General features: G+C 45.6%; 1 protein-coding gene across 2 annotated transcripts in view; it reads right to left on the reverse strand.

Annotated features, from left to right (window-relative positions):
* Positions 1-250, reverse strand: part of PRR5L (proline rich 5 like) — a 73600-nt gene extending 73350 nt beyond the window's left edge. For both annotated transcript variants that reach the window (XM_049648097.1, XM_049648069.1), the window contains exon 1: positions 25-250. The gene's annotated coding sequence lies outside the window, so the exon portion shown is untranslated. The remainder of the gene's footprint in view (positions 1-24) is intronic.
* Positions 251-10435: the final 10185 nt, after the last annotated feature.

Genomic DNA, 10435 nt, shown 5'->3' on the forward strand with positions numbered 1-10435 from the left:
GTGTTCCCGAGAAAGTTTTCTCACCAAAGAGCAACGAGGGACCTGGATGGCTCTCCCGCCGCGCTCTGCCCAGCTCTCCCTCCTCCCTCCCTGCGCGGCGCTGGCCTCCGCGGGGTCCCGTCTGGCCTCGGGTCCCCCAGCGCGGGTCCACAAAAGCCGCGGCCGCGGAGCTCCCCGAGCCGGGCTGGTGACACGTTTCCCTCCTCTCTCCTCTCAAGGCCGCCTCCTCCCCCTGCTTCGTCTTCTCCTCCTCCTCCTCCTCCTCCTCCTCCTCCTCCTCCTCCTCCTCCTCCCACTTTTCCTGTCCTGTGCTCATCGCTTTAGTTTTTCTCCTGCAGCCCCTACCCCACCTCACCCCACCTCAACCCCTCCCACTCCTCCTCCCCTGCAGCGACTCGCACTCTGCTGGGGAGGAGAGCAAGGGGGAGGGGGCGCCTGCACTTTCATCCAGATCAACAATTTCAGGAAATCCAACTCTTAACTTGAAAAGCGGGGGAGGATGCAACAGGTCAAGGGAGCTCCCACAAGACGACACACTCCCCACCCCCCCAAGAGATCCACCAAGGGATCTCCGCAGCGTCCCCCCACCCTGGGAAACTCTACCAAGAAGCCATGGGGTTGATTCTAAGGTTCACTAGAGTCCCAGAGATTAGGGACTTTTGTTGTTTCAAGGAACAGTCCCCAGGCCGATTCCAGGAACAGTTGTTTTAAGTGCATTAATGAAAATGTAATTCCGGTGAAGTCTCCCTTAGATTTGCAAAACCCTTTTAAAGCTCTCAAATTCTCTTTCCAGCTGAAGGTTTAGTGAGTTGGAGGGTCCCTCAGAGTTTGAAACAAGAGAAAGCCAACCAATCGCAAAATTAAAAACAATGTAAAATTATTTTCAATTTTTTTTTTTTTTTTTTTTTTTTTTTTTTTTGCAGGTGGTAAGAATTTGAGGCAGCTGTTTTCAGGACTCACTGGCTTGTATAATTTCAGCCTATGGTTGAGCAGGAAATACTTTTAAAATGCTGCCCGCTCAAATATCACACTTAGGCTTTGAAACCACAGTGACATTTGCTGAAGAAAAGATGTATGTGTCTTTTTATGTCAAAACTGAGAGAAAAAAAAAATAAGTGTTTATTTTGATCACTGTGTCCTAAAAAAAACTTACGTTTGAGGATGGGTTGCTGGTCAGGGTGTGCCCAAGGGAAGGGGTTTGGTGAAGCTCCCTGAGCCCCACTTGTCCAATGATATTAAAGTATTCTCAAACCCCAGGGTGATGAAATCTCATCCCAGAAAGCACACACAAGGAGAGGACCAGGCTCCAGCATGTGCTTCGGAAAGAAACGCTTGAGGGGCAGTGACTTGGGAGACATCTTCAAGGCAGCTGTGCTGAGGTCTTCAGAGCCCAAGCCTAGAGCCAGAAGGTCAAAGTTTGTATCCCACCTCCTCTTGTAATTAGCTGCAGGATATTAGCCAAGTTACCTAGCAGTGCTATGCCTCAGTTTACTCCTATGAAAATGAGGAGGAAAGTAGTGGTGATCACAGGGTTGTTATGAGAACATAATGAATTCAGATGGAGGAAGAGCTTAGAATCTCTGCCTGGATTCAACAGAACTTAAGCCATTATTATTACTGTATTATCCTGCAGGTCAGGGAAGTGAAAAAGGAGCTATTTCTACAGGGCTACAGGAAGCCCTTCGCTGGGCTCATTCTACATTCGAACTCATTCTACACTCATTCTACATGGCTAACTCCCTTATCTCCTTCAAGTCTTTGTTCAGTGAGGCCCATCCTCTTCTGTCCGTGTGAAATTGTAACTCACTCAGCCCTCCCTCCCAAGCCCCCTCATTAGACTCTACTTTATCTTTTTTTCCACTGCATCTATAACCTTGTAACATATTACAGATTTTACTTTTTTAAGAAAATTTATCTCTCTCCCACCGCCTCCTACTTCTAGGCCATACCATCAGCTCTCCAAGAACATGGAATTATTCCATTCACTGATATTGCTCAAGATCCTAGAACAGTGCCTGGCACACAGTGTGCACCCAGTAAATATCAGATGAGTGAATCCGTGAATGGATTGGGCACTGTGCAATAAGAAAAAAAATGTAATCACTAGGCCTATCCAGGGATAGGGATAAAAGAGGCTCCCTCTGGAAGAAGTATACTCCCTAGTAAAGAGAAGTACCCACAAGGTAGGCAACACCAGCTTGGTGGGGATGCCATAAAAGCATATTCAAGGACTGGAATGGAGGTTTAAAGAGGTTACAGTCTCTTCTAAACCTAAGAGTTGCTAATTTTGTAATCTGAATTTTCTCAAAGTGAGAAGTAGCCGACACTGGTGTAAATCAGTCAGAGCTTCTCTCTAATAATGCTTCCTACCACCAATATCTCACACTTGTTACCACCCACATTTTTACCAAAACTTCAACTAAACGCCAATGGAACATTGCCTTTTCTTTCAAAAAAAAAAATTTTTTTATAAGTTTATTTATCTATTTTGAGAGCGAGAGCAAGAGCTAGAGAATCCCATGTGTCAGAATCCGCACTGACAGTGTGGAGCCCGAGGTGGTGCTTGAACTCATGAACTGGGAAACATGACCTGAGTTGAAATCAAGAGTCAGATGCTCAATGGACTGAGCCACCCAGATGCTCCTGCAACATTGCCTTTTCTTAAGAAACAGGATTTTGTTAGGAGAAACCAACACAGAGATCATTCTATGTAAATATTCATTCATGGAGGTGAAAAGTCTAGGTCTTTATAAGACATATCAGGTACACAGCTTGCCATGGCCACAGCCCCTAGAATGGAAGTTGGCCCAATCAAGGTCCCTCCTGAAAAGGCAGGCCTTAGACAACGCCTTTAAGATCAAGGGCAGGTGCCTAACCCAAATGCAGCCAAACTCTGTGACAAACCTCTGTGACAAACTCTGGCCCTGCAATGGTATACTGGACCAATCAGATTCCATTTCAGGAATGAGAACACACACACACACACACACACACACACACACACACACACACAGCTAGTATCCAGAACAGAAGCTGAGAGGTCATGACTTTATCTAAACTCTGGATTCTGGAAGCTGCAGATTGGCCACCTGTGGACCAGCTAGATATATATTAGATGTAGCATATTTTTTGAACCCAGTAGCGTCAACGTTTTTTAAATTACTTGCCGATATGTAAAAATCAGAACACCTCGTGCAAAAATATGGATTTTCAGCTTGCCTTGGAAAATCAGAAATATGTGGCACTGTTTGTGCCGTAGGCTGGTACAGCCACAACGGGCTACTGCTATAATGCTTCTCCCTGTAGACGGGATATGGGGTGTTCAGTTTGCCACAGTCCCAACCACTCATACTCCCTATTTCTCCTGACCCCAGCCTGCTTCACCCACTTCCCGGCCACCCGTGGCGGCGCAGTGAGGGAAGGGATGCTGGCACCTAGGAGGCGCCAGAGCTGGGGATAAGCAGACACGATGCAATAGAACAGCATAGGTTCAAATCATTTTTCTCCCTAGCAAGAGAACCTTTTCTTTAAAATCTTGCTTGACGTTGCATAGCTTGAACACTACTGAGGTGAAGGAAGCTATGGGATAAATACGGAGGCAAGTGGGCATCAAGCCAGGGAGAAGCAGAGGCCTCCTTGGGCTGCCTTGGGATCAAAACCACCCTCCGGTTCCCACTCTTCCAGAGATGCGTCGTTCTCCTTTTTCTTTGTTTCCGCAACAATGCCTGCTCAACCCATCTTCATAACTCATTTCTACCCCCAGAAGTCTAATCGGGCCAAGTTCAGAAAGGGCAAGGTGACCTGTCTGAAGTTATACACAAGGTAAAGATAGGCTAGGGCAGGGATTCCCTGACTCCACTATACTCCCTCTCGGTGAGGGTAACGGCGTCTGTCTCTGAATAATAATTAAAGTCACTTCAGTTTACAAAATCAGAGTATTTAATGCCTTGAGGATCTATAGTATACAGTGGGTGTAAAATACGTATCTGCCAACTTCAGGCGTTCAAGGTTAGACCTCCTTCCATACTGCTTCAATGTCTCACACAATGTCTTAAAGGCATTCCAATGAAGAAAAACATCATACCTTTTCATACGTTTTCTCCTCTTCATAGGTGGAAAAACAGAGGCCCCGAAAATCCAAGATCCTTTGCTAATGCCTGGCCACAGAGTTTGTGAGAAGCACAGGTAGGTCCCCCAGGTACGTGCAGTGTTAGAACACACAGGTTTTCAGGTTCTCAGAGCTCCGGTCATAAAATAAGTTAATGTCGTTACTCAGGATACATACCAATCTAGACATAGAACTTGCGTAAGCACGCAGTATACATCCACAGCACTGCACCATCCATGAAGGCAGAGCCATTGAGGGATAAGCTCAGCATCTGATCCAACACCAGGATGTAAAATCAGTGACTTTGGTACAGCAGGAAGACTTAACACACAGATGAAAAAAAAGCTTGGCTTCCTTCTGTCTTCTTTTTTTTAATGTTTATTTTTGAGAGAGAGGGAGAGAGCACGAGCAGGGGAGGGGCAGAGAGAGGGACACAGAAGATGGAAAGTGGGCTCTGCGCTGACAGCAGAGAGCCCGACGTGGGGCTCGAACTCACAAACCATGAGATCGTGCCCTGAGCCAAAATCATGAGTTGGATGCTTAACCACCTGAGCCACTGAGGCGCCCCTTTTTAACTTCTACAGCACAAACATGGAAGAAACCGAAGTTTGTTTTTTGAAGAACATCGGATGATACAAACAAAAAATTGTTTTTGTCTGCCTCATCCTTTCCTTGGCAAACATGGGGTGTTTCTGGAATGTTGGTTTTGGTCTCTTTTTTGTCTTTTGGTGTGGGGAAGTATCTGGCCTCCACTAAAGGGGCTGGTATTTATTTTGAGACTGTGTTTTAAGAATGACTTAAATGAGCAAATCTTAAAAGTGAAAAGAGCTTAGCAACCCTACATGAATTCTCCCTGGATAATCTGGATTTCAGTGATTCCTTCTCACAGTTCCAAGTCAGTCAGTTAGTTGACAAATACTAAGGGTCACTTACTGGTATCAAGTCCTGGGGATGTCACAGTGAGCAGGACAAAGGCTCTACCATCAAGGGGCAGAAAACAGTCAACATGCAAATGAACACCTAAGGGAGATTATTTCAAGTACTGGTCTGTGCACGAGGAGAATAGGCTATGGGGCACTGGCGTGACTGTGGGGAAGAGAACTGCTTCATCCGGGGTTGGCAGGGATGGCCTTTCAGCCCAGAGCTCCGACACTGAGACTTAAATGATGAAAAGAAGAATCCATAGGAACGAAGAGATGGTCCAAACAGAAGACGTGGCCAATACGGAGACCTTGAGTCAAGAAGAGGCTTGACAAGTAAGAAGGATGAAAAGAAAACCATTGTGGTTAAAGCTTGGCAACAAGGTGGAGAGGGGAACAAAATAAGGTCCAAGAAACAGCTCCGGGTCAGATCGTAAAGGACCTGGTAAGTCAGGGTAAGAGCTTGGCCACAGTTGGAAGTCATCAGAGGGTTTTAGGAATGAAGTAACATGATCCGATTTCTGCTTTAGAAAGATCCCTCTGGCTAACAGGTTGCAGATGAACTAGAAAAAGAGCAAAAGTGAGGGTTGGCAGTCACTTTGAGGAGGTGGCCTCAGTAGACCAAAGAAGAGATGATGATGCTTGGATTCGGTCTGGAACAATTCTATTTGTAAAACATGGAATCGGAGATGATGGAACTTTCTGATGGATTTGCCACATGAGGAAAGCTACATGTCACAGGTGAGGCTTTGACTTTTTTGTTTGAGCAGTGGGATGGACAGCGGTGTCACTACTGAGATGGGAAAGACAGAATGGAGAGTGCATTTAGAAGGAGAATCCCTAGTTCTGTGGCAGCTCTGTTATGTTTGAAATGCCTGAGGGAGAGCCAGGCAGAGATGTCAAATAGACATTTGAATATATGAGATGGCATTGAGGGATGGGTAAATTTGAGACCCATCAGTGTATATAAACAGCATTGAAAACCAAGGGACTATGTGCAATGCCTTGGGGAGTGAGTGTGGACGGAAAGCAGAAGCCAGAAATTATAGAGAGGTCTTATAGAAGAAGAGCAACCAGCAGAGGAAAAAAAAAAAAAAAGAAATGAGTTGTTAATGAGATGGGAAAGTCCAAGGGAGTCTGAGACAGAGTCCTAGAGAAGAAAGTGTTTTGGAAGGAAGGCTTGGTCAAGTATGTCCAATGCTGTCAAAAGGTGAAATGAGAACAGAGAATTAACTTTTCTTTGACAAAGACACATTGGTGATCTTGATAAGGGTCCTTTTGAGTGGAGTGGTGTGGGAAGAAATCCCATCAGAGTGGGCTGAAAGGAGATAGAGTTGAAGAGAAGGAGACAGGGAACACTAACAACTCCTTTGAAGAGTTCTGCCGTGAAGGGAAGCAGAGAAGTGGGGCTGAACCTGGACAGGATGCAGGGTCAAGAGAAACTCTGTTGACTTGATGGTCTGATTACTTTAAAATGGGTGATCCCTGGGGCGCCTGGGTGGCTCAGTCGGTTCAGCATTTGGCTCTTGGTTTTGGCTCAGGTCATGATCTCACAATTGTGAGATTGAGCCCCACGTGGTCATGGTTGGGCCTTGTGTCGCCCCCACCCCCACCTCCACCCTGGGCATGGCGTCTGCTTGAGATTCCCTCTCTCCCTCTTCCTCTGCCCCTCTTTCCCACTCGGCTCTCTCTCTCCCTCAAAATACATAAATAAACTTAAAAACTATATAAATGGGTGATAACTAGTAACCTTACTATATTTTGAAGGCTGATTGGAATTATCCAGTGGAGAGGGAAATTGATTTATGTTCCTACTCACAGCTTGTTGGGACAGGGTAGGAGACATAAATGCTCTTTTGAGCACATTCTCCAAATATGGCACATTTAAACACGTTATTTAAAATCTTATTTTTTCTTCACTGAATGTTCATGTTTGCAAACTGTTTTATGTTTCCTGTGACTATGATGTTGTGCTGATCTGCTTGAAAGGTTTAAACATTGTTAAATGCAATACATTCATGTGTTGAGACTATAATGAAAAGGTGTCTGGGTGAACGCTGTCAAAGTCAGATTTTGGGACTGACAAAATCCCATGGGAGGCTTTGACCCATGGGAGGGTTCCCATGTCAGGGTTGGTGCATTACACAACTATAGGGGACATCCGTCGCTTGAATTACAGTGTGAATAGTGTCTTCTGAAGTTGTGCAAAATGGCAGACTGGACCTAAAGATTCTTTGGGCCAGCCCCTCCACCAGCCAACTACTGGTGCAAATCTGTCTATCTCCACTGCTGCAGGAATCTGGCTGTGTACATCAACCCACTCACCACTGCCACATCCGAAGATGCTGACATTGTATTGCCCGATTCCCCTCTCAGAAGGCCTTTTGCATCCAGAGGCAACGGAAGAAGTTCGTAGCGGACCGCGTACCCCAATTTTTTTGTGTCACAGTGTAAGATCAGCACATGCTCAATCCACCTCTGCACCTTCAGGCCAGACTAAATGGGAAACATTCCAAATAAATACTCAGAGTTGCTCCAAAAAAAGTTTTTGTTTTTTTCATTTCCCTTAGTCATTGTAATAGGCATTTGGGAATGCCTGCCCAGACCATACCCTCCTTTCTAGGAACCATTGCACACCTCAGATTTTGCAGGATGGGCTAGTGGATCATCCTACAACTTGTGACAGGTGACCGGTCTTGGGAGAGGGCACCTGACCCAAGAGCAGGTGAGGAGCACCAGCCAGATTCTCTTCAAGAATTCAAAGACTAGGGGCGCCTGGGTGGCTCAGTTGGTTGAGCGTCCAACTTCGGCTCAGGTCATGATCTCACAGTTCATGGGTTCGAGCCCTGCATCGGGCTCTGTGCTGACTGCTTGCTCAGAGCCTGGAGCCTGCTTCAGATTCTGTGTCTCCTTCTCTCTCTGCCCCTCCCCTGCTCATGCTTTGCCTCACTCTGTTTCTCAAAAATAAACAAACGAAATGTCAACGCCCTCCCCTACCCCCATAAAAAAAAAAAAGATTTCAAAGACTATGTAAGATGGCTGGTCTCCTGGAGCCACGTCTCTCCCAGCATGAGCTGGCTCGGTGTGCTCCTGGCTTCCTGGCGGCACCCACAAAATCATCACTACCCTCTGCCTGTAGGTACTCAGGACTGGCCTCCCTATGGCCTTCACACCCGGTCTCTGTCCATCAACATGAGAAGCCAGGGCTCAAGGTTGCCCTTAATCCTCCAGACTGTCATCACCACATGACTGTTTCCATTCTGACCTGTTTCCCAGCCCTTCCCCACTCCTTAGAACCTTCTGTTGTGTGCTCTGGAGCCCACGGCCCATCATCAGAAAAATCTCCCATAGGGTCTTCAGCTTCTTTTCTGAACATTCCGTTAGCCTTTACGCCCTCGCTTGGTGGTTCTTGAACATTTTGGTCTCAGGAGGCTCTTAGAAATCACTGAGGACCCAAAGAACTTTTGTTTGTGCAGGTTATATCTATCAGTGCATACTGGATTCGAAACTAAACGTTCACATTAACTTAATGATTTTAAAATAACTAATAAAACCATCAAATATTCCATGAAAAATAACTATTTTTTAAGTCATGGGAAGAATGTCGTTGTTTTACATGTCTGCAAATCTCTTTAACTTCTGGCTTAATAGAAGACAGCTGGACTCTCCTATCCACTTCTGCATTCAATCTGTGGTGTTATCACACATCATGTAGCCTCTGGAAAATTCCATTGTGCACTTGTGAGAGAATGAGAGTGAAAAGGCAAATAATATTGTAGTCTTACTATGAAAATAGTTTTTGACTTGTGGATCCCTGACAGGGCCTCAGAGACTCCCTAGAGTTCCTGAACTTTCCTAAACTACACTTTGAGAATCACTGTTCTTTTTTTTTTTTTTTTTAATATTTATTTATTTTTAAGAGAGGGGGCGAGGGGGAGCGGCAGAGAGAGAAGGGAGAGAGGGAAACTGAGGATATGAAGCAGGCTCCAGCTGACAGCTGAAAGCCCTACATAGGCCTTGAACTCACGAACCATGAGATCACGACTTCCACCAACGTTGGACACTTAACCGACTAAACTACCCAGATGCCCTGAGAATCACTGTTCTAATTGAACCCTCTGAGGACCTTCCCTCCCCCGAAATCCTCTCAGATGGTGGTAGGTTCTCTCCAACCCTCCTTCTAACAGTGGACTGTGAAGGAGAGGGCTTGTGTTCTTTGCTCCTTGAGCCGCTTTTGAGATCACACTCCCTTCCTAAAAATCCCCATCGAACCATCGGACTAGTTTACTCACTTCCCCTCCTTGTGGTGGCCATTGCAGATTCCAGGGTTATTCCTCCCCTTTTCTTGATGCTTTAACTCCTGGTTCATGGTCATTGTCTTAGCTACTGCTCTTGTCACAATTGCTGATGATTTCAATATTCGTAGACAAAATCTTTCCAATGTCCTGGCAGCTCAGTTCCTTGACCTCTGCTCCAATGACCTCATTCTACACTCGACCATGGCCACTCACTCTCATGGTCAGCCTTGACTTTGTCATTTCCTATTGCTACCCTCTCCCACTCTCTAACTTCCCAGTTCACCCCTCCAGTACCCGGACTCCCATGATTCTGCAACTCCCTGAAATTTATTACCTTTCGTGGCCTGTCACCCATCACTTCCCTCCTCACCCAGATTAAATTCCATTATTATATTAACTTTCTTGCATGCATCCTAGACTCACTTCACTGAATTTGCTTTGCTAGGTCAAGGTTGCTCAGTCCAATTCTCTTCCTACCTGGTGCTTGCATCACTTTGAACGTGGCTGGAAAAACACACAAAACCACACTGCCTGACTTCACTTTAAATTCACACTCACCATCCTCCTGGGTTCTAATGTCTCTCAGCACTCACACTAGATGTCTTTAGTCACTGTCCCACTCTCTCCAACATTCCCAAATTTTCTCACATAGCCTCACTCGCATCTGAGAACCTTTTTTCCTTCTTTCAGCAAGAACATGGAAACAAAATTTCCAGAATACTGTGGACTGAATGTTTGCATCCCCCAAATTCATATGTTGAACCCCTAGTCCTCAGTGTGATGGCATTTGGAGTTGGGTCCTTTGGGAGGTGATTAGGGTTAGATAAGGTCATGAGGATAGGGCACTCAGCACCCTTATAAAAAGAGAAAGAGGGCACCTGGGTGGCTCAATTGGTTAAATGTTTGATTCTTAACTTTGACTCAAGTCATGATCTCACAGTCATGAGATTGAACCCCGAGTCAGGCTCTGTGCTCAGTGCAGAGCCTGCTTGGGATTTTCTCTCTTTCTCTCTCTCTTTGCCCATCCCCTGCTCATTCTCTCTAAATCTCTTTCACACTCTCTTGCTCAAAATAAATAAACATTTTTAAAATAAATAAGTAATACATGA

Source organism: Panthera uncia, chromosome D1, assembly GCF_023721935.1.
Source record: "Panthera uncia isolate 11264 chromosome D1, Puncia_PCG_1.0, whole genome shotgun sequence".
NCBI classification, from domain to species: domain Eukaryota; kingdom Metazoa; phylum Chordata; class Mammalia; order Carnivora; family Felidae; genus Panthera; species Panthera uncia.